Source organism: Hemitrygon akajei, chromosome 20 (genome assembly GCF_048418815.1).
Source record: "Hemitrygon akajei chromosome 20, sHemAka1.3, whole genome shotgun sequence".
NCBI lineage: Eukaryota > Metazoa > Chordata > Chondrichthyes > Myliobatiformes > Dasyatidae > Hemitrygon > Hemitrygon akajei.
Window position 1 is genome coordinate 47,434,808 of NC_133143.1, and position 22,618 is coordinate 47,457,425.

Below are 22,618 nucleotides of genomic sequence, written 5' to 3' on the forward strand. Positions count from 1 at the left end.
CTGCTCCTGCAGGTTGGAGCCTCCCTACCAGGTGGTGATGCAAACAGTCAGAGTGCCCTCCATGATTCATCCGCAGAAATTTGCTAGACTATTTGGTGACATACAAAATCTCCTCACACTCCTAATGAAGTAGAGCTGCTAGTATGCCTGCTTTGTGATTGTTTTACTTGATAATTTTAACCCTTCTCTCTTCCATCTGATCACAGATCTTCATTTCACTAACAAGAGAAAATGTGCAGATGCTGTAAATTCAAGCAACACACACACAAACTGCTGGAGGAAATGATGGCATGAACATTAATTTCACAAACTTCTGGTGATCTCCCTCCTCTCTTCCCCTTCACCATTCTCCATTCCCATTTCCCTCTTTCACCTTATCTCCTTACCTGCCCTTCACCACCCTCTGGTACTCCTCCACATTTTCTTTTTCCATGGCCTTTTGTCCTCTCCCATCAGAGTCCCCCCTCTCCAACCTTGTATCTCTTTCACCAATCAACTTCACGACTCTTTACTTCACCCCTTCCCACCCCACCCCACTCCGGTTTCACCTATCATCTTGTGGTTCTTCCTCCCCTCCCCCCACTTTCTTACTCTGACTCCTCATTTTTCCCCCCCAATCCTGATGAAGGATCTCAGCCTGAAATGGTGACTGTACTCTTTTCCATAGACGCTGCCTGGCCTGCTGAGTTCCTCCAGCACTTTGTGTGTGTGTTGCTTAGATCTTCATTTAACTGCCTTCTCTTCCTTTTCATAGCATCTTGATAATTGCTTATCTCTATATTTTTCCAGTTGCGATAAAAATCATTGAAGTGATATCTTATCTCTGTCTTTCAATCTATGAGTCCTGTCTAATCTTTTGAGCATTTTCAATAGTTGCTGTTGGATTTAACTGGAAAAAGTAAATTGCATGGTAAAAGCAATATGCAATTCCTTTGAGAAATATATGATGCTTGATTTATAAAATTAACAGTCTTCGTTGTTTATGTGACAATGCTCATTAAAATGTTAAAGGCCCAAGGCAATGCAAACAAGATTTTATATTCCCTCCAGATTCTTTTTTAATTAGTCAGATTTTTGTTTTGTTGTCATTGATTTAATAAAATAGTCATCAGCATATAAAATGCCGTCACAAGTGGCAGCTCAAAGAATCAGCTAATGGAAATAATGAAATGGTGGCAAGTAATTATTTTTGGATTAAAATGCAAAATATTAAAATTTGCATCCCATGCTGGATAATTAAAATGACAACTGGCTTAACAGCATGACCTTTATCTAAATCGAATGCTCCTGTGGTTTGTTGAGCTGTGTGATGTGTCTCTGCCCAACATTGAGAAAACATAAGAAGATGCATCAATATTCAAAGCAGTTGGCAGTACAATATCGTTATAATGAGATTATATGGATTGCTCACTACCATGCTATTGCATCTTCTATTGCCGGAGAACTTGCAGTTTCAGAGGGGAGGAGAGAATTGACTCCCACTTGATGATATCTTGCACTACTTTAGTCAGCTCCTTATTCTCAATGAGGTACAGGGAAGTAAATGAACTCTTTAGAGATGAAAGGAACTAGCCTGAAATTAATGTTACATAAGTTTTTCCCTCTTTTCGACAGCTGTATTGTTATTACATCACAACATACCAAAATAGATGGAGGTCGAGTTTTGTCCTTTAAGAAGTTTATTTTATTTCTTCTGAACTGCTGAGTATATTTCACTGAAAACACAGTCTTCATGGACAAAAATCAAATGATGTCTACAAATGCCTTGGCCACTGCTGGGCTGGAGGAGAGCGACTAAAAATAATATACATTCAATTACTTATAATGCTACATAAATTTCATACACTATAAAATCCAACACACATTTAAACCTTTCTCTAAGTTAATTCAATGTTATTTTAAACATATTTCAAATACATTGAAAGTTCCATATCTCTCGTCTGGTCCATGAGAAAATATGAGACATTTTTGCTTCTTCATTGCATGGAAAAGGGAAATAAGAGGCTTATGATCTATATTAAAGGTAAAGTAACTGCACTTATGGAACCAATGAAACTGATATACAGGCTGTAAACCCTCTTTTTCCTGCCTCACTCCAGCAAGGATGTAAGCATAACAAACCAGTATTTATTCCCCACACCTAACTAAAGAAAGTAGGCTGGGCCATTTCAGAGGGCAGCTAACAATGAACTAAATTTCCATAAGTCATGTGTAATATGTATGCCAAGCAGGATAAGAAATGTACATTTCTTTCCCCAAACTTTCTGCTTGCACATATACTCTGTAAGCCTCTATTCTCTGCCTGTTCCTGTGTCTATAAAAATGGCTGTTGGTAAAGTTTTCCATCATATCTACAAATAGCTCCACATTCTAGACACCTATGATTCTCTGTATAAAACACTTGACCCACACATCTCCTATAAACTTTCCCACCCTCACTCTCCTATAAATTTTCCCACCCTCACTCTCCTATAAACTTTCCCACGCTCACCTTAAAACTACAAAGTCCAGTATATGAAGTTTCCACCCTGTGAAGGACTAAATGTCTACCCTGTCGATGCCTTTCATAACTTTACATACATCTGTTAGGTGATGTAAAATCACTAAACCTCTAGACTTCACATCGGTACCATAATTTATAATAATAGCTCTGCATGTCAGTGACCAAGGTTATGTTCCACCACTGAAATAGTTAAAATTTTATTAACTACATTTGTCGATAAATATACACACATATAGAACATAGAGCAGCACAGTTACAGGCCTTTCAGTTGACAATGTTGCCTCGACTGATATTAACCTACTCTATGGTCAATCTAGCCCTTTCTTCCCATCATCCATAGTCCTCCATTTCTTCTTACATCCATGTGCCTATCTGTTTCTTAAATGACCCTAACATATCAGCCTCTACCATTACCCCCAGCAGTGCCTTCCAGGCAACCACCACTCTATGCGTGAAAAAACCTTCCTCTGATGTCTCCATTAAACTTTCTTCCACTCACTTTAAACAGATATCCTTTGGTATTGGCCATCGCCATCCTAGAAACAAAAGTATGGCTTTCATTATCATTTACACCTCTGTCAGTGGCCTCTCATCTGCCTTCACTCCCAAGAGAAAAGCCCTAGTTTATTTCCTCATAAGGCATGTTCTCTAATCCAAGCAGCATCATTGTAAATCTGCTCTGCATCCTGCCAAAAGCTACTTATAATGAGGTGACCGGAAACAAACACAATACTCTCAGTGTTGTCAAACTAGAGTTTTATAGAGCTGAAACATCACCTTGTGGCTCTTGAACTCTTGTCTTTAATTGATAAAGGCCAGCACAATGTATATCTTCTTAATGACCATATCAGCTTAGAGGGATCTATGGATTTAGACCCTAAAATCCCTGTTCCTCCACACTGTTAAGAATCTTGCAGCTGATCTTTATTCTGCCCTCAAGTTCAATCTTCCAATGTGTATATCTACACATTTCACGGCATTGAACTCTATCTGACACTTCTCCACCCAAATAACGTTCTGTCCATGCTCCATTAGTGCCCAAGATAACATTCTACACTATCCATGACATCACCAACCTTTGTGACTTCTGCAAGCTTACTAACCCACCCTTTCACTTCATCATCCAAGTCATTTATAAAAATTAGAGGTCCCTGAACCTACAGGAAAAATATAAATAAGGCTGAAAGAATAGAGATAAATTTACAAGATGTTGCAGGGTCTGCAGGATCCGAATTACATGGAAAGATTAAATAGGTTAGACTTTGCTCCTTGGAACATAGAACATTGAGAGGATTTTTGATAGAGGTATACAAAATTATGAGGGTTATAGATAGGCTAAATGCAAGCAGGCTTTTTTTTCTCTCTAAGATTGACTACAACTAGAGACGATGGGTTAAGGGTGAAAGGTGAAAAGTTTGAGGAAAGCTTCTTCACTCAGAGGGATTGTGAGAGTGTGGAATGAGTTGCTAGTGCCAGTAGTGCATGTAAGGTTGCTTTCAACGTTTAAGAGGTAGTTTGGATATGTATATGAATGGTAGGCATATAGAAAGTTATGGTCCCAGTGTAGGTTGATGGGAGTAGACAGCTTAAATGGCTCAGCACCAATAGATAGGTTAAAGGGCCTGTTTCCGTGCTGTACTTTTTTGTATTTTTATGACTCTGTGACAGACGCCTACGGAACACTGCAAGTCACCAACGTCTCGACAGAATGCAATGTATCTACCACCACCCTCTTCTTTTGGTGCGCAAACCAATTCCAAATCCACACAGCCAAGTTTCCATGGATCCCTTGCCTGATGACTTTCTGGCTAAGCCTATGAGGAACCATGTTGCGCACCTTACTGATATCTACATACACCACACACGTCACTTTACCTTGATCAATTTGTGTTTGCATCAATATCCACTGTACTCCAGCGAATTCAAACAATTAATTTTTTTTCAGCACTGTGATACAACTAGTGAAATGCATCAACCCAGCAAATAAAACCTCCACCTGCAACACCGATTTTCACATAAATCTGCAATATGCTGCTACTGTTACAAAACTGTTTAACAAGAGATGCTTTATTACTGACCTGTCAGTGATTTATACAGAATTTACATTGAAAGTATCAACTTTTATTTAACATTTAAGCACTGGCAATTTTAAAGCAATCACTTTAATTTTCTGATTTCAATATTAAACTTCAAATAAATGTTCACCTTAGGGCAGTGGATGATGTGGGGAATGATAATAGTGATGCTTAAGATAATGAAGGATTAGATTGAGCTGAGAGAAAGAAACAGTTTCCACCGCTGATGAGGTACCATAACTATAGGTTTAAAACAATTGCACATAGACAGAAAGGATGTGAACTTTTTCTTTGACACCAAGCTTTTGCAATCACTTAAGTAGCTTTAGTAAGTAGATTCAGTAATTGCTTTCAGAAAGCAATTGGATGAATGCTTAGAAAGCGGAAATGTGCAAAACCATGGGAGTAGATGAGATGTTATGTCTAATTAGATAACATGTTCAATGTATGATACAATAGGGCCTGTTAGCCAGAAGAAACTACAGTCTAACCAAGCACATGGAAGCAGTTCTCTTTGTTTCTCCCCATTTTGTGGACTCTGAACTGATTGTTGCTCTTGGATAATCTAATCAGAGCAAATTAATGCAGACACAGGAAATGAAGAAACGGGTGAATTTATTATGGGGAACAAGGAAATGGCAGATGAGTTGAACAAGTACTTTGGATCTGTCTTCACTAGAGAAGATACAAACAATCTCCCAGATGTAATAGTGGTCTAAGGAACTAGGGTAAAGGATGAACTGAAGGAAATTTATATTAGGCAAGAAATGGTGTTGGATAGACTGTTGAGTCTGAAGGCTGATAAGTCCCCGGGACCTGATGGTCTGCATCCCAGGGTACTTAAAGAAGTGGCTCTAGAAATTGTGGACGCATTGGTAATCATTTTCCAATGTTCTATAGATTCAGGAACAGTTTCTGCTGACTGGAGGGTGGCTAATGTCCCACTTTTCAAGAAAGGAGGGAGAGAGAAAACAGGGAATTATAGACTGGTTAGCCTGATGTCAGTGGTGGGAAAGATGCTGGAGTCAATATTAAAAGATGAAATTACGACACATTTGGATAGCAGTAGAAGGATCAGTCTGAGTCAGCATGGATTTACGAAGGGAAAATCATGCTTGAGTAATCTTCTGGAGTTTTTTGAGGATGTAACTATGAAAATGGACAAGGGAGAGCCAGTGGATGTAGTGTACCTGGACTTACAGAAAGCTTTTGATAAAGTCCCACATAGGAGATTAGTGGGCAAAATTAGGGCACATGGTATTGGGGGCAGAGTACTGACATGGATTGATGGATTGAAAATTGGCTGGCTGACAGGAAACAAAGAATAGCGATTAACGGGTTCCTTTCAGAATGGCAGGCTGTGACCAGTGGGGTACTGCAAGGTTCGGTGCTGGGACCACAGCTGTTTACAATATATATTAATGATTTAGATGAAGGGATTAAAAGTAACATTGGCAAATTTGCTGATGACACAGAGCTGGGTGGCAGTGTGAAATGTAAGATGTTATGAGAATGCAGGATGACTTGGACAGGTTGGGTGAGTGGGCAAATTTATAGCAGATGCAGTTTAATGTGAATAAGTGTGAGGTTATCCACTTTGGTGGCAAGAACAAGAAGGCAAATTACTATCTAAATGGAGTCAAGTTAGGAAAAGGGTAAGTACAACGAGATCTAGGTGTTCTTTTACATCAGTCAATGAAAGCAAGCATGCAGGTACAACAGGCAGTGAGGAAAGCTAATGGCATGCTGGCCTTTATAACAAGAGGAATTGAGTATAGGAGTAAAGAGGTCCTTCTGCAGCTGTACAGGGCCCTGGTGAGACCCCACCTGGAGTATTGTGTGCAGTTTTGGTCTCCAAATTTGAGGAAGGACATTCTTGCTATTGAGGGAGTACAGCGTAGGTTCACAAGGTTAATTCCCGGAATGGCGGGTCTGTCATATGTTGAAAGATTGGAGCGACTGGGCTTGTATACACTGGAATTTAGAAGGATGAGAGGGGATCTGATTGAGACATATAAGATTATTAAGGGATTGGACACGCTGGAGGCAGGAAGCATGTTTCCACTGATGGGTGAGTCCAGAACTAAAGGCCACAGTTTAAGATTAAGGGGTAGACCATTTAGAACTGAGATGCGGAAAAACCTTTTCACCCAGAGAGTGGTGGATATGTGGAATGCTCTGCCCCAGAAGGCAGTGGAGGCCAAGTCTCTGGATGCATTCAAGAGAGAGTTAGATAGAGCTCTTATAGATAGCGGGGTCAAGGGATATGGGGAGAGAGCAGGAACGGGGTACTGATTGTGTATGATCAGCCATGATCACAGTGAATGGTGGTGCTGGCTAGAAGGCCGAATGGCCTACTCCTGCACCTATTGTCTATTGTCTATAAAAAAAACACCTTGAATGTGGATCACACCTTGGTTGAGTGGTTGAATCAGCGATGTTGTGTTAGGCGGCAGGAAACACACTGTTATGTTAGGATGAATACTGTCCAAATGTTTAGGATGGGCTGACGCATTGTCAAGCAACAAAAGAACTTTAAAGGCAAGATTCTGTTCCCAGCAGTAGTGTCCCAGAGCTGTGTTACCTTCAGCTGATGCTGCGCTGTTTATAATTTCCAACTTTTTTTCCAAGTGTTAAAGCAGTTCTCTGCCACTCGGCTGATGGCCCAGGACATGACATCAGATGCTTAGGAGGCATAGTTAAATATTTCAAGCACAGAATCACTGCACCATAGGTAAAACCAACAAAAGTTTAAGAGCGCAAGATCGCACATCCATACGTCACCAAAACCAATGCGAGACTGGCGGGAGTGAGACTGGAGACGTGCGCACGTGACTTGTATTAGCGGGAAAGCAGTGCTCCTCGCATAACTGTGAGTTTTTGACACATATAAGGAGACATTGGTAGAAATAGGTTCCTTGCATAACTGTGAATCCGCATCGTCTGAAGATGCATATAATGAGGATAGGGTGTAAAATATATCAATGCCCCACATGTAGCTCTTTAAAGATATAAACACACAATATACAAAATATTTACTTTCCTTTAAAAAAGCAATGATCAGATTCACCTTAACAATAATTATGTATAATATTAGTGTATAAATCAATGTACAGATAATTACATACAAAAACAATCAATAACTATATAAAAAATTACAGAACTTCAATAACCCTTTCTTATTTGCTCAACTGCAAGGGTGCTTTAATAATTACTCTCAAAGTGTTCACTCCAGATATCTTCCTACCGTGGGATTTGTGTTATCTGTTCATGTTTGGGTTTCTGGTGCATTCTGAATCACATTTTGTTCAGCAAAAAAAAAAATGCAGCCATGCTGCTGTGCAGAGGGACTTGGGAGTGCTTGTGCATGAATAAGGTTGGTTTGCAGGTGCAGCAGGCTTTCAAGAAGGCAAATGGAATGTTGGCCTTCATTGCTAGAGGGATTAAATTTAAGAGCAGGGAGGTTATGTTGCAAATATTCAGTGTACTGGTGAGGCTGCACCTGGAGATCTGTGTGCAGTTCTGGTCTTCTTCCTTGAAGGAGGATATACTGGCTTTGGAGGCGATGCAGAGGAGGCTCACCAGGTTGACTGCAGAGATGAGGGGGTTAGACTATGAGGAGAGATTGAGTCACCTGGGACTGTACTCACTGGAATTCAGAAGAATGAGAGGAGATCTGATAGAAACATATAAAATTATGAAAGTGATAGATAAGAAAGAGGCAGGAAAGTTGTTTCCACTGTTAAGTAAGACAAGAAATAGAGGACATAGATTTGGGGCAGTAGATTTAGGATGGAGATGAGGAAGAACTGCTTTTCCCAGAGAGTGGTGAATCAATGGAATTCTCTGCCCAATGAAGCAGTGGAGGCTACCTCAGTAAATATATTTAAGTTGGATAGATTTTTTACATAGTAGGGGAATTAAGGGTTATGGGAAAAAGGCAGGTAGATAGAGATGATCCAGGGCAAAAAGCAAAAAAGGGCCACTTTTCAACATAATTGTATAAGGGATAAGAGTGTTGTAAAAACAAGCCTAAAGGCTTTGTGTGTCAATGCGAGGAGCATACGTAACAAGGTGGATGAAATGAATGTGCAGATAGTTATTAATGAATATGATATAGTTGGGATCACAGAGACATGGCTCCAGGGTGACCAAGGATGGGAGCTCAACATCCAGGGATATTCAATATTCAGGAGGGATAGACAGGAAAGAAAAGGAGGTGGAGTAGCATTGCTGGTTAGAGAGGAGATTAACGCAATAGAAAGGAAGGACATTAGCGTGGAGGATGTGGAATCGATATGGGTAGAGCTGCATAACACTAAGGGGCAGAAAACGCTGGCGGGAGTTCTGTACAGGCCACCTAACAGTAGTAGTGAGGTTGGGGATGGCATTAAACAGGAAATTAGAAATGCGTGCAATAAAGGAACAGTAGTTATAATGGGTGACTTCAATCTACATATAGATCGGGTGAACCAAATTGGTAAGGGTGCTGAGGAAGAGGATTTCTTGGAATGTATGCGGGATGGTTTTCTGAACCAACATGTCGAGGAACCAACTAGAGAGCAGGCCATTCTAGATTGGGTATTGAGCAATGAGGAAGGGTTAGTTAGCAATCTTGTCGTGCGAGGCCCCTTGGGTAAGAGTGACCATAACATGGTGGAATTCTTCATTAAGATGGAGAGTGACATAGTTAATTCAGAAACAAAGGTTCTGAACTTAAAGAAGGGTAACTTTGAAGGTATGAGACGTGAATTAGCTAAGATAGACTGGCAAATGATATTTAAAGGGTTGACGGTGGATATGCAATGGCAAGTAGTTAAAGATCGCTAAACCAAAAAATTTTCTAAATTGAGACCAGATCCTTAAAGTTTGCTTAACAATTATGTTATCTGTTGTTTTATTTGCTGAAAGAGAAGAGTATGATCCAAGAAGAGAGACAATAGAGGAATTTTTTACAGAAGTAACTTCTAAGGAGACCCATGATGGGCAATCTTTACGATGAATATAATAGGACCAGAAAGTAATAGTCCTTATATTGGCAGCCCAATAGTAAAACCTAAAATTGGGTAGGGCTAGTCCACCCATCTCTTTATTTCTTTGTAAGTAAACTTTACTTAAATGAGCTTGTTTATTATTCCAAATATAAGAGGTTAAAATTGAATCTAAAGAATCAAAGTACGTCTTAGGAATAAAAATAGGTAAGGCCTGAAAAAGATATAAAAATTTAGGAAAGATCTTCATTTTAATCAAATTAATTAGGCCAATTAGGGATAAAGAAAGAGGGGACCATTTAGAAAGTGTCTTTTTCACATAATTCAATAAGGGGTTTAAGTTTTCTTTGAATAAATTCTTGAAGTTTTTAGTAATTGTTACACCTAGATATGTAAGTTGACTTGTAACAACTTTGAACGGAAATTTGGTATTTGATGATAATAGGTCATTTAAAGGAAATAGCTCACTTTTATGTAGGTTCAGCTTATATCCTGAAAAAGAACTAAACTGGGAGATTAAAGAAAGAACCAAAGGTAAAGAAGTTTCAGTGTTAGAGATAAAAAGTAAAATATCATCAGCGTACAATGAAATTTTATGAGACATACCTTCCCTTAGTATACTAGAAATGTCCTTAGATTCTCAAAGTGCTATTGCTAAGGGTTCTGTAGCTAAAGCAAAAAGTAAAGGACTAAGAGGACATCCTTGTCTAGTTCCCCGCTGTAATTTAAAGGGCTTAGAAATTTCGGAGTTAGTAATAACCTGAGCGGTAGGAGACAAGTAGATTAATTTAACCCAAAGAATAAAATTAGGCCCAAAATTAAATTTAGAAAATTTTTTGGTTTAGCGAATTTTTCATTATCATCTCCCATTCTCCTTAATTATTTTTTTATTCCTTCCATGACTGATAAAGTCTTTAAAGATTGGGATGAATTAGGTATTAAGTGTTTTTGGGACCTGTTTATCTCAGGATCTCTTGCTTCATTTGACCAATTGTCAAATAAATTTGCACTCCCAAAATCACATTTTTACAGATATCTTCAAATTAGAGATTTTCTACGTTTCCAATTAGCTACTTTTCCTATAGGTCCTGATGAAAATTTACTGGATGATCTTTTAAATTTAAAACCTTTTGTTAATGGTTCTATTACCGGTATCTATAACTTGTTGATTGATTTTAGACAAGACTTTTTAGATAAAATAAAAAAAGCTTGGGAGGATGACCTAAATTGTCAGATTTCTGATGATAGATGGAATAAAATTCTTAAATGGGTTAATAAATCATCTTTCTGTGCTCATCATTCTCTTCTACAATTTAAAGTGGTTCATAGAGCTTACATTTCTAAACAGAAGCTCTCCAGTTTTTATCCGAATGTTTCTCCACTTTGTAATAAATGCAACTCTGCTGATGCCTCTTTAATTCATATGTTTTGGTTTTGCCCTACAATTGAAAAGTTTTGGCGGGAAGTATTCCATAACTTTTCACAACTTTTTAGGGTCCAATTTGACCCAAATCCCCTTACTGCCTTGTTTGGTATTATTGCAAATGAAGATATAACTTTAAATACTCCTAACCTACAGGTTTTAGTTTTTACCTCTCTTTTAGCAAGAAGAGCAATCTTGCTTAAATGGAAGGAGTCTACCCCTCCTACACATCTTCAATGGCTACGTGATATTATGTCTTATTTAAATTTAGAAAAGATCCGCTGCTCAATCTTAAATTCAAAACAATCTTTTTATGATATTTGGGGACCTTTCCTAAATTACTTTTCCAATTTATAAGGTTTAACAGTGCACAGACTTTTATGTATATTTTTATCTTCTCTTCTTAAGTGAATATGTTTTTTTTTCTAATTATCCATTGTCATCCATCAGCTTTTTTCTTTGGTAGTTGGTAGGGGGTTGACTTTTTTTATATATAAAAAAATTCTTTTATGATGTATGACCTACCTTTAAATTTTTTATTACAGAGTGGTATACCTTTATGTGTTATGCTATAACATTTTGATCAATTTTATTACAATATATGAATGTACACAAGTTAAGTTGAGATGTATCTATGTGTTGCACTCTGTAAATCTTTTTTTTCTCTTCTGAATAAAAATATTGTTAAAAGAAAAGAAAGAAAGATCACATGGATGAACTACAACAATTGTTCATCCCAGTTTGGCAAAAGAATAAACCAGGGAAGGTAGTGCACCCATGGCTGACAAGGGAAATTAGGGATAGTATCAAGTCCAAAGAAGAAACATATAAATTAGCCAGAAAAAGCAGCACATCTGAGGACTGGGAGAAATTCAGAGTCCAGCAGAGGAGGACAAAGGGCTTAATTAGGAAAGGGAAAAAAGATTATGAGAGAAAGCTGGCAGGGAACATAAAAACTGTAAAAGCTTTTATAGATATGTGAAAAGAAGAAGATTGGTCAAGACAAATGTAGGTCCTTTACAGTCAGAAACAGGTGAATTGATCATAGGGAACAAGGACATGGCAGACCAATTGAATAACTACTTTGGTTCTGTCTTCACTAAGGAAGACATAAATAATCTTCCGGAAATAGTAGGGGACCAAGGGTCTAGTGAGATGGAAGAACTGAGGGAAATACATGTTAGTAGGGAAGTGGTGTTCGGTAAATTGAAGGGATTAAAGGCAGATAAATCCCCAGGGCCAGATCGTCTGCATCCCATAGTGCTTAAGGAAGTAGCCCAAGAAATAGTGGATGCATTAGCGATAATTTTTTCAAAACTCCTTAGATTCTGGATTAGTTCCTGAGGATTGGAGGGTGGCTAATGTAACCCCACTTTTTAAAAAAGGAGGGAGAGAAAAACCGGGGAATTATAGACCGGTTAGTTTGACATCGGTGGTGGGGAAATTGCTAGAGTCAGTTATCAAAGATGTGATAACAGCACATTTGGAAAGAGGTGAAATCATCGGACAAAGTCAGCATGGATTTGTGAAAGGAAAATCATGTCTGACGAATCTTATAGAATTTTTTGAAGATGTAACTAGTAGAGTGGATCAGGAGAGCCAGTGGATGTGGTACATTTAGATTTTCAAAAGGCTTTTGACAAGGTCCCACACAGGAGATTAGTGTGCAAACTTAAAGCGCACGGTATTGGGGGTATGGTATTGATGTGGATAGAGAATTGGTTGGCAGACAGGAAGCAAAGAGTGGGAGTATACGGGACCTTTTCAGAATGGCAGGCAGTGACTAGTGGGGTACCGCAAGGCTCAGTGCTGGGACCCCAGTTGTTTACAATATATACTTATGATTTAGACAAGGGAATTAAATGCAGCATCTCCAAGTTTGCGGATGACACGAAGCTGGGCGGCAGTGTTAGCTGTGAGGAGGATGCTAAGAGGATGCAGGGTGACTTAGATAGGTTAAGTGAGTGGGCAAATTCATGGCAGATGCAATTTAATGTGGATAAATGTGAGGTTATCCACTTTGGTTGCAAGAACAGGAAAACAGATTATTATCTGAATGGTGGTCAATTAGGAAAAGGGGAGGTGCAACGAGACCTGGGTGTCATTGTACATCAGTCATTGTAGGTGGGCATGCAGGTACAGCAGGCGGTGAAAAAGGCAAATGGTATGTTGGCATTCATAGCAAAAGGACTTGAGTACAGGAGCAGGGAGGTTCTACTGCAGTTGTACAAGGCCTTGGTGAGACTGCACCTAGAGTAGTTTTGGTCCCCTAATCTGAGGAAAGACATTCTTGCCATAGAGGGAGTACAGAGAAGGTTCACCAGATTGATTTCTGGGATGGCAGGACTTTCATATGAAGAAAGACTGGATCGACTAGGCTTATATTTGCTGGAATTTAGAAGATTGAGGGGGGATCTTATTGAAACATATAAAATTCTAAAGGGATTGGATAGGCTGGATGCAGGAAGATTGTTTCCGATGTTGGGGAAGTCCAGAACGAGGGGTTACAGTTTAAGGATAAAGGGGAAGCCTTTTAGGACCGAGATGAGGAAAAACTTCTTCACACAGAGAGTGGTGAATCTGTGGAATTCTCTGCCACAGGAAACAGTTGGGGTTGGTTCATCGGCTATATTTAAGAGGAAGTTAGATATGGCCCTTGTGGCTAAAGGGATCAGGGGGTATGGAGAGAAAGCAGGTACAGGGATCTGAGTTGGATGATCAGCCATGATCATACTGAATGGTGGTGCAGGCTCGAAGGACCGAATGGCCTACTCCTGCACCTATTTTCTATGTTTCTATGAGTCCATGGCTAGAGCAGCCTTGATCTTATTGAATGGCAGAGCAGACTTGACAGGCTAGATCGCCTACTCTTGCTCCTTTTTCTTATGTTCAATCCAGCATCTCATTCACATTGCTGATCAATGTACAGATCAACATAGAATTTTTGGATTCGCTATCCTGGTGATAACATCAAGGCATCTTGCAACCCTTGTCCAATAACTCTTACCTCATTGTTACCATCGCTGTGTGGACAAATCATTCAAGCTGTCCTTTAGATGGTGGATGAGAGACAAATGTTCATCAGGCTGGGAGAAGGATGTCAGGTTCTGTTAAAGCAGAGGAATGCAACAAACTGTTTGATTTCAATTGTACTGTAGATCATTGTCATGAATAAAGAACCTTCGAAGAATGGGTGTTGCAAAAACTGAATTCAGATCTTCAATAATTTGTTTTGTAAAAGTGAGTTCTCCAAATGATAGTACATTTAACCACTTTGAATGACTATGAATCAGTAAGAAAAATAATCAGGGTGGTAGGATAGTGTAGTGGTTAGCACAATGCTTTACGATACCAGTGACATCGGTTCAATTCCCGGCACACCCTGTCAGGAGTTTGTACATTCTCCCTGTGACTGTGTGGGATTTATCTGGGTGCTCCGGTTGGTAGGTTAGTTGGTCATTGTAACTTGTCCTGTGATTAGGCGGGATTAAATCGGGGGATTACTGGATGGCACAGCTCAAAGGGCAGAAGGGAATGGATAGATGGATAATCAGTTTTTAGATGACAGAAGCACCTATTGGAAAGCATGTGCTGATCATCCCTACACTTGGAATGGAGCACTAGTCAGTTGTGCCCTGCAATCATGGATCATCACTGGATCTTCGGTCATGATCAAACCAATATAAAACACATGTCTTCTGGATACCCTCTTGATAGGAACAATGCACACACGTGCACATTATACCTTCAGAACCATCACTCTGTCTCTTAAATTCAGGTAGTCTTACCTCACTAATTGTTTTTGCCATCTTCTCAAGAAGGTCTAACCTTGTCACTCTCTCCACCTGAAATAGTATAAACATACGCCTCGTCCAAAGGAGTATTTGCATAAGTGGTCCTATTAACTTTATTGGTAGTCAATTGTCTATAACAATCTGCAATTCAAATTTCCCTGTTCCAATCAGCAGCTGACTTTTCATATTGTAATCACTAAAATAAGATTACAGGCAGGTTCTGTACCACTCTAAGTCAGGGAGTCTGACACGTTAGTTTAAAGTTAAAACAAATTTTATAAACAAACAGCAGTTTATTAAATAAAGTTGTACATAGAGAAGCAAGACAGATTTCACACAATATATAGCTCCTGAGTTATCATTAGACCAAGTAAAGTGCAATAAAGTGTGTTAGCTAAAGTTACTTCACCTGTTAAAAAAAGCACATCAGTGCCTCACGTTCTACGTGGAAATTTAAGACTAACCATGCAAATACTACAAACTCAAGCCAAGTAAAAGATGCTAAATAAAAGGCTAAAATCAGTGACTTACACAAAGTCCTACACCAACCTGCAATGTACATGAGGAGCTGCATAGTAACACCTCCCCATGTGGGTACACGGTCACTAAAATTAATCCAACAAAACAATCAACAATGCTACTACTTATCTCCCCTTGTGGATGAGACAATGGCCTACACATGTGTGCGGGCATGCTTTTAAGGCTGCCTGGGTAGGAGGGTCGCTGCTGAAAACAATAGGCACAATTCTCTTTTCCTCCTGGCTACAATATGACAAGCATGAGAATATGCTTACATTAGTATTTTGCTTTGATGTTCTAAATGGAGTCATCCAGATGGCGTGTCTGTCATCAATTATTCTACCCCAAAATCAAAAACGTCAGTGGCTCTATGATCTCATTTGTGTGATCTTGCTGTGCACAGATGGTTCTCAAATTTGCCTACATAACAACAGTTATTTCACTTCAAGAACAAGTATCATCACTCATAATTCCAATCCACCTTTTTCAATACATTCATAAAAAGAGAAGTTTTAGACTTTATTTGACAATCCTGTAAAGAACAAAATATACGCAAATCCAACCTCTGCTGAGAAAAGTAACTCTTTGGAAAAGAATTCCTATGGTCTATTAAAATTCACCTTGTAGTGACAGATTATAAAACCTAAGCAGATCTTACAATTTGTATGGCAATACAGTCTCTGAATGATAATATGATCAGCATAAAACACATTTCTATGAAGAAAGCTCAAGCAATATTATTTGATTAGTGTTTGCCTTTTGCTCTGTCAGCACATAGGCTCAGAAAAAGCTTGCCAAAAATCCTTCATTAAGAATAAAAGAAAACAATTTTTTTTTGTTGATATGATATAGGCTGGTGTAAAAGACACAAATTTGACCTAGTCTTTCTTCCACACATTTCATCAATTCAGAAAAGAATTGAATGTTATTTGAGGACTATTTAATTCTAAGTTGCATTGCTTTGCTATGTATAAAATATCATGCGGCTTCAATCTAATAAATGGATTTATCATTTACCTTGATATCTTTAAGGTAAGATTACATGTTGTTGGTTACATTGAATAGCCATCTTAGGTTAAATCCTTCATGTATGAATCATGATCATAATCTAAAATTTATAAGATTTGCCTATAAAATAGGTAGCCCTAACAAATTAGAAATACTACTGTGTTAACTCATGCAGAATGGTCCTTTTGAGCTTCTTTAGAGTTGGAATTGTCTTATAATTGTCATGTGAACCAAGATACAATGAAAAGCTTGTCTTGATTATTGTTCATACGGAAAATTGTTTATTACACAGTGCATTGGGGTAAGGCAAGGTAAAGCATTAACAATGCAGAATAAAGTGTAACAGCTACAGAAGATGCAGTTCAGGTAAACAGTATAACAAAACAAACAAAGGCATGATGATAACCAAGTAGATTGTGAGGTCAAGAGTCTACTTTATTAAGGAACTATTTAATAATCATAGAGCAGTGGGGTAGAATCTGTCCTTGAGTCTGGACGTACATGCTCTTATGCTTTTATATCTTCTGGGCTGATGGAAGAGAGACGAAGAGAGAATGTCAGGTTGAATGAGATCTTAGCTTAAGTTGGCTGCTTTACTAATACTGTGAGAAATATAGACAGAGGCTATGGAGGGAAAGGCTGGTTCCTGTGATGCAGTGAGTTGTGTCCGTAACTCTCTGTAGTTCTTGTGATCACATGCGGAGCAGTTGTCATACCAAACCATTATGCATCCAGCCAGAATGTTTTCTATTGTGCATTGATAAAGAAAAATTGATAAGCTTCGACAGGAACATGCCAAATTTATTTAGTCTCCTGAGGTAGTAAAGGCATTGGTGAGCTCTCTTGGCTGTGGTATCAACGTGACTGGACCAGCACAGGCTATTAGTGATGTTGACTTCTACAAATCTGGATCTCACAACCCTCACATTCAGAAAGGAACATGTGCTGAAGTCAATGACCAGTTATGTTGTTTTGGTAGCACTGGGGGGAGTATTTTTTGTAATGACACTACGTTACAAAGCTCTCTATCTTCTTCCTGTAGTTCAACTCAATGTTATTTAAGATATAAATGGTAAGATGTGCAAACTTGCAGATGAATATAGAGTAGAATCGTAGTCATGCAATCATGAATGTGCAGAGAGTAGAGTAGGAAGTTGAGAATACAATCTTATGGAGCATCAGTATTTAGAACAATCATAGTGGTCCTATTGCTCCTTATCCTTCCAGAGGCAGAGGGAGGCATTGACTCCCAGAGTTCAGAAACCGGAAATGACTTTGCTTCAAATTATAGTACTGAAGGGATAACTGTGATTGGACATACATGTCTTTGCTGTCCAAATGCTCCAGAGATGAGTGGATGGCCAGGGTGATGGTATCCACCATAGATCTCTTTAGGCAGTAAGTGAACTGCAGTGGGTCAAGCTTGATTGTAAAGCTTGAGTTAATGTATGCATAACTAACTTCTGGAACCACGTCATGATAATGGATGCCACAACCATTGGGCCATAGTAATTCAGGCACAATATCTTCTTAGAGTAATCTTCTTAAAGCAAGTGGAACTACAGATTGAAACAGGGAGAGGTGAAGAGCATCTGTAAACACCCCAGCCAGTTAATCTGCACAGGATCTAAGGACATGGCCAGGGATACTGTTTGGGCCAGATACTTCCTGTAAGATCACTCTCCTAGATCCACAATGGTGACTGTGGGTTCAGGTGCACTGGAGACTATCAAGGTGGTTGGTGACCTAGCCATTCCCTTCTGTCCAAAAACACGTGTAAAATGTGTTAAACTCATCAGGAAGATACGTGCTGTTGTCAGTGATGCTGCCTGACTTTGCTTGTAGCCCATTATAGCATGGAAGCCCTGCCACACTGACAGCTGGTTTGGAACTAGATTTTGGACTTGTATTGTCTCTTTGCATCTCTGCAGGCTTTATGGTACAGGCCAGGGTTATTTCATTTGAATGCAGGAGACTTAGTCCATAGTAGGAAGCAGATCTCCAAGTTATTCATGGTTTCCAGTTTGAGAGCTCCCGGATTCCTCTTTGGCACACAGTCCTCAACAAGCTTGCTGATGAAGTTCATGACAGCGGTGACATGCTCAACTCGGCTGGCAGTTGAGGCTTTGAATACAGACCAGACTAATGATTCAAAGTAGTCACGTGGAATCTCACCTGTTCCCTCAGACCAGCACTGAACAGCTTTCTGTTCTGGATCCTCATGTTTCAGCTTTTATTTGTATGCAGGAAGTAGGAGAACAGCCTATAGTTCGATTTATCGAAGTGTGGACAGGTGTTGCTTGGCAGACACCTTTAATAGTTGTATTGATATAGTTGAGTGTATCTGGGTCCCTGGTGGGACAGGGAACGTGCTGGTAGTATTTTAGATTTAGTGACATAATACAGCATGATAACAGGTCCTTCCTGCCCAATGAGCCCGGCTGCCCAAATACACTCATGTGACGAATTAACCTATTGAACCATACATTTTCAGAATGTGGGAGGAAACCAGAGCACCTGGAGGAAACACACACAGCCATCAGGAGAATGTACCAACTCCATACAGACAGCAATGGGAAATAAAGCTGGTGCTGTAATTGTGTTACATTACTTGCTACGCTAGTATTTTGTTCACACTTTCTAGAAGCTGGACTGGCTGAAATCATTGGCAATGATGAACTATAACTTCTGTGGCAGGTAGTATAATTGCTGTCTTCTTCATTAATTTCCAAATTCATAACAGTTCTTTCTCATGATAGACGAGGGCTTCCTGAGAGAATAATCTTTCGGAAGGATGTCGAACGCCCACATTAGGTGCGAATGGGTAACTATAATGTTGTTGGGATAACGGAGACATGGCTGCAGGGAGATCAGACCTGAGAAATGAATGTACAAGGGTATACGTGCTATCGTAGGGACAGAAATGTGGGCAGAGGGGGTGGGGTGGCCCTGTTGGTGAGGAATGAGATTCAGTCCTTTGCAAGGGGGGACATAGGATCAGGAGAAGTAGAGTCTGTGTGTATAGAACTGAGGAACAGTAAGGGCAAAAAAGACCCTAATGGGTGTTGTCTACAGGCCACCAAACAGTAGCATGGATATTGGGTGCAAGTGGAATAGGGAGTTAACATTCGCATGTGGCAAAGGAAATGTCACAGTAGTTATGGGGGATTTCAACATGCAGGTGAACTGGGAGAATCAGGTTGGTGCTGGACCCCAGGATAGGGAGTTTGTAGAGTGCCTACGGGATGCATTCTTTCTTTTCTTTTTCCATCTTTTTATTATCATTATTAATAACAACAAAATAAAATTGGTACATAGATAATGGGATTACAAACGTACATATTTCAACTAACTATAAAAGATTACAAGAACAATGATTACAGTATAAATGAGTATTCCCACATCGTAAATGATACATTATACAAACAGACAAAGCAAACCTAGGTGTATCACAGTATAAAATAAAAAAAATAAGAAAAAGGAAAAAAGAAAAAAAAATCATTGTGCAAAAAAAAACTAATCTAAAAATCTAATAACTAATAGAAGAAAAAGAACAAAAAAGAAAGAAAAAGAAAAAAATAAAAGAAGAGAAAAAAAGGGCTGTTTATAATATCTCACAAAAATACAAAATCATCAGTGTCGTCAACTCCGATCCTCTTGACATATATGAAATCAAAACTGGAAAATCAAATAGGCCTGGAACAGGGTCCTGTTACATCATATGAAAATGTTGAATAAATGGTCTCCATATCTTTTCAAATTTAGTAGAAGTGTCAAATACACCACTTCTAATTTTTTCTAAATTTAAACATAACAGTTTGAGAAAACCAATGAAATACAGTAGGAGGATTAATTTCCTTCCAATTCAACAAAATAGATCTTCTAGCCATTAGTGTAAGAAATGCAATCATTCGACAAGCGGAAGAAGATAAATGAAGTGAGTCCATCATTGGTAAACCAAAAATTGCGGTAATAGGATGGGGTTGTAAATCAATGTTCAATACCGCAGAGATAATATCAAAAATATCTTTCCAATATTTTTTCAAAAGCGGACACAACCAGAACATATGAGTTAAAGATGCTATTTCAGATTGACATCTATCACAAATAGGATTTATATAGGAATAAAAATGAGCTAATTTATCCTTGGACATATGAACCCTGTGTACAACCTTAAACTGTATTAATGAATGTTTAGCACATATAGATGATGTATTAACTAATTGAAGAATTTTATCCCATTTCTCAATAGGAATAATAAGGTTGAGCTCTCTTCCCCAATCATTTTTTGTCTTATAAAGGGGCTCTGAACGTATCATCATAATTATATTATAAAGTTTTGATATAAGCCCTTTCAGAAAGGGGTTTAATTCAAACAAATTCTCCAAAATGCCTGAAGACACAAAGTTTGGAAAAGTAGGAAGTACAGTATTTAAAAAATTCCTAATCTGTAAATATCTAAAAAAATGAAATCTAGGCAAATTATATTTATTAGATAATTGCTCAAAAGACATAAAGCAATTATCCAAAAATAAATCAGAAAATCGTAGTAATCCTTTAGTCTTCCAAGCCAAATAAGCTTGGTCTATAATTGAAGGGTGGAAAAAACAATTGGATACAATAGGAATATTTAAAACAAACTGAGCCAACCCAAAAAATTTCTGAAATTGAAACCATATACGTAAAGTATGTTTAACTATTGGGTTGTCAATTCGTTTCAGCAATTTAGAAAGAGCAAAAAGGAGAGAAGTCCCCAAAATAGAACCCAGTGCAAAACCTGGTACCGATTTAATTTCCAAGCTCACCCAATGAGGGCTAGAAGATCCATCCCAATCTTTCAACCAACATATCAAATATCTGATATTAACTGCCCAATAATAAAATCTAAAATTAGGCTATGCTAATCCACCTTCCTTCTTTGCCTTCTGTAAGTATATTTTACCTAACCTAGGATTTTTATTCTGCCAAATATATGAGGAAATTTTTGAATCAACATTAGTAAAAAAAGATTTCGGAATAAAAATTGGTACCGCTAGAAAAATACAGGGATGCATTCTTGGAACAGCTTGTACGAGAGCCGACCAGGGACAAGGCTATTCTGGATTTAGTCTTGTGTAATGAACAGGATTTGATAAGCAATCTTGAAGTAAAGGAGCCATTAGGAGGTAGTGACTATAATATGATAAGTTTTTATCTGCAATTTGAGAAGGATAAGGGCAGATCAGAGGTGTCAGTGTTGCAGTTGAACAAAGGAGACTATGGAGCCATGAGGGAGGAGCTGGCCAAAGTTAAATGGACGGATATCCTAGCAGAAAAGACAGTGGAATAGCGATGGCAGGTATTCTTGGGAATAATGCACAAGATGCAAAATCAGTTCATCCCCCAGAGAAGGAAGGATTCAAAGGGGGGAAAGGGGCCACATTGGTTGACAAAGGAAGTCAGAGATTGCATAGCATTAAAAAAAAAGTATGACAGAGCTAAGGTGAGTGGGAAGACAGATGATTGGGAAATTTTTAAGGACAACAGAACTTAACTAAAAAGGCAATACGGGGAGAAAAAATGAGGTACAAACGCAAGCTAGCCAGGAATATAAAGGAGGATAGCAAAAGCTTTTTTAGGTATGTGAAGAGAAAGAAGATAGTTAAGAACAATGTTGGGCCCTTGAAGAATGAATTGGGTGAAATTGTTATGGGAAACAGAGAAATAACAGAAGAATTTAATAAGTACTTCAGATTTGTCTTCACTAGGGAAGACACAAGCAATCTCCCAGATGTATGGATGGGCCAAGGACATAGGGTAACAGAGGAAATGAAACAGATTGACATTAGGAAGGAAACAGTGATGAGTAGACTAATGGGACTGAAGGCTAACAAATCCCCAGGTCCAGATGGTCTGCATCCTAGGGTACTAAAGGAGGTGGCTCTGGAAATTGTGGATGCATTGGTAATCATTTTCCAATGTTCCTTAGATTCAGGATCAGTTCCTGAGGATTGGGGAATGGCTAATGTTATCCCACTTTTTAAGAAAGGAGGGAGGGAGAAAACAGAGAACTATCGTCCTGTCAGCCTAACATCAGTAGTGGGGAAGATGCTAGAGTCCATTATTAAAGATGAAATAGTGCCATATCTAGATAGCAGTGATAGGATTGGGCCGAGCCAGCATGGATTTACCAAGGGCAAATCATGCTTAACTAATCTATTGGAGTTTTTCGAGGATGTAACCATGAAGTTAGACAAGGGAGATCCAGTGGATGTAGTGTACCTCGATTTTCAGAAGGCATTTGATAAGGTCCCACATAGGAGATT

At 38.8% G+C, this 22,618-nt stretch overlaps 1 long non-coding RNA gene across 1 annotated transcript in view; it reads right to left on the reverse strand.

Moving 5' to 3' along the window:
* Positions 1–22,618, reverse strand: part of LOC140713978 (uncharacterized) — a 124,849-nt gene that overhangs the window by 20,603 nt on the left and 81,628 nt on the right. Inside the window, exons 2-3 of the long non-coding RNA XR_012095794.1 lie at positions 14,000–14,099; positions 1,642–1,794 (exon numbers count right to left, since the gene is read on the reverse strand). This is a non-coding gene — a long non-coding RNA (uncharacterized lncRNA). The remainder of the gene's footprint in view (positions 1–1,641; positions 1,795–13,999; positions 14,100–22,618) is intronic.